Here is a 2,898-nt window from a genome sequence, read left to right as displayed (position 1 = left end):
TTTCCTACGACAGAGTATTCATATAATTGGCTGTTATCATGGCTGGTGACTTTCTATACATATTTATATTGGACCTTGATGTCGGGTTATCTCATTGTGACCTATGTACTGTGTGCTCACCGTGTACTCTGCTCCCTCCATCTTCATACCCGCGGTGCTCAGCATAGGACCTGCGCAGCCTCCACTGTATGTATAGAATAGAGGCCGGCTATGGCAGAGCTGAGCTCGGGGGAATGCTAAATATTAAGAGGGACCCAGCATCAGATACATGCTCAGTAATGTGCCAGTGTAAGACTTCCATGTATCTATCACCTCTCACAGAGATCTCAGTGCTCCCCTGACAAGGGCTTCATCGGCTTTTCTATCATCCAGAACGACAGCGCCATCTTTGTTCAGGAGTCATCCCGTGTCTCCATCTACTTCCTGCACTGAGATGTCAGCTCAGAGATGACACAATCATGTAAATCCAGGCGCCTGTGCAGTTCTTGGTGTCTTACAATGTTGCAGTCTGATCACCAGCTGAAGGGAGAGTGAGGAAATGCTTCCTCCTGCCTGCAGCAGTCTGATCACTGGGGGAGGGGAGACTGAGGAAATGTTTCCTCTTGCCTGCAGCAGTCTGATCACTGGGGGAGGGGAGACTGAGGAAATGTTTCCTCTTGCCTGCAGCAGTCTGATGCCTGGGGGAAGGGAGACTGAGGAAATGTTACCTCTTGCCTGCAGCAGTCTGATCACTGGGGGAGTGGAGACTGAGGAAATGTTGCCTCCTGCCTGCAGCAGTCTGATGCCTGGGGGAAGGGAGACTGAGGAAATGTTGCCTCCTGCCTGCAGCAGTCTGATGCCTGGGGGAAGGGAGACTGAGGAAATGTTGCCTCCTGCCTGCAGCAGTCTGATGCCTGGGGGAAGGGAGACTGAGGAAATGTTGCCTCCTGCCTGCAGCAGTCTGATGCCTGGGGGAAGGGAGACTGAGGAAATGTTGCCTCCTGCCTGCAGCAGTCTGATGCCTGGGGGAAGGGAGACTGAGGAAATGTTGCCTCCTGCCTGCAGCAGTCTGATGCCTGGGGGAAGGGAGACTGAGGAAATGTTGCCTCCTGCCTGCAGCAGTCTGATGCCTGGGGGAAGGGAGACTGAGGAAATGTTGCCTCCTGCCTGCAGCAGTCTGATGCCTGGGGGAAGGGAGACTGAGGAAATGCTTCCTCCTGCCTCCAGCAGTCTGATCATTGGGGGAGGGGAGACTGAGGAAATGTTTCCTCTTGCCTGGTGCAGACTGATGCCTGGGGGAGGGGAGACTGAGGAAATTTGCAAAATGGAATTGTTTTCCCCCCCTGGTCATTCCAAATAAAACTGCTGCAGAGGCACCCAATGTACAATTTAAAGCTGAAGCCCGGGCACAAACAAAACTTTATTTAAACATATTCCTCAATAGACACAAAGTATATATATCCACCAAATGCTTTTGCTAACCCAGATATGACCTTGTAAAAGAAGCAGTGACATAATCACTTTGCTGTACATAGCCTATGTAGAGAGCAGAGCTGTGGGAGGGACCAAACCAGATCCACCCACTACTAGCTGCCTGCAGAAATCTACAGGAGGGGGCGGAGTCAAGACCAGCCACCATGCAGAAGGAGAGGAGCAGCAGTGACCGGTCTTTATTACAGGAGGGGGAGGAGACAAGACCAGTCACCCTGCACAAGGAGAGCGAGCAGCAGTGAGCGGTCTTTATTACAGGAAGCTTCAAGTCTCACACTGGATGACTGCACAGATCTGGAAGAAATACACAAAGATCACCGATATTCAGGAAGAACACACAGGACTCTTGTAGGAGGATATTGTTTCCGTATCCCGGAGTTCAGCTTTAATATTTATATTTTCTAATAATTACTCTATTTCCAGCTCAATGTACCCAAATGTGGGTGGAGTCACCATCAAATCTATTCAGGACTCCCGCCCAAGTCCCTACTGTAAAGAGAACCCTCTACCAGCAAAGTACAGATAAATGAAGTTTTGTTGCCTCTTTTTGCTTCCTGTATGTGTCTTTTTCAGCACAATCCTGAATATAGAGTGAGGCTCAACAGCAGGCCTGTCAGGGGTTAACAGATTAAATGTATTGTGGATCGGAAGGGGTTAACACATGAAATGTAATGTGGGCAGGGTAGGGGTTAATACATGAAATGTAATGTGGGCAGGGAAGGGGTTAATACATAAAATGCATAGTGGGCAGGGAAGGGGTTAACACATGAAATGCATTGTGGGCAGGGAAGGGGTTAACACATGAAAGGCATTGTGGGCAGGGAAGGGGTTAACACATGACATGTATTGTGGGCAGGAAGGGGTTAACACATGACATGTATTGTGGGCAGGGAAGGGGTTAACACATGAAATGCATTGTGGGCAGGAAGGGGTTAACACATGACATGTATTGTGGGCAGGGAAGGGGTTAACACATGAAATGCATTGTGGGCAGGGAAGGGGCTAACACATGAACTGTATTGTGGGCAGGAAGGGGTTAACACATGACATGTATTTGTACAATAACAGGAGGTTGTCACTGTGTCAGGCTCAGAGTCTCTGGGACCTCACCGGCAGCAGGCAGGTAACCCTTCCATCTCTTCCCAATGCTTCTGGCTGGCTGTGTGTATGAGAGAACGAGCTGCAGCTCAACGATTTATCATTTCCAGGCTGTTATTATTTTACTTTATTCTGCGTCGTTGTTATACTAAAGAGTTGGGGCTTATTCAGTCATTTGTTACATTGTGTCCTGTACTTGTGCCATGGTTCCCCGCACTAAAATAAGAGTAACGGAAACCAACCTCATGAGTGGATGTGCATGGCGACTAGCTGCACCGCAATGCAATGTCATTGAAGTTTCTGGTATATCAGCAACATAGTCATCAAAGG

This window comes from Nanorana parkeri, unplaced genomic scaffold (assembly GCF_000935625.1).
Source record: "Nanorana parkeri isolate BGI_ZX_2015 unplaced genomic scaffold, ASM93562v1 scaffold351, whole genome shotgun sequence".
NCBI lineage: Eukaryota > Metazoa > Chordata > Amphibia > Anura > Dicroglossidae > Nanorana > Nanorana parkeri.
Note: the sequence above shows the minus strand (reverse complement) of the source record.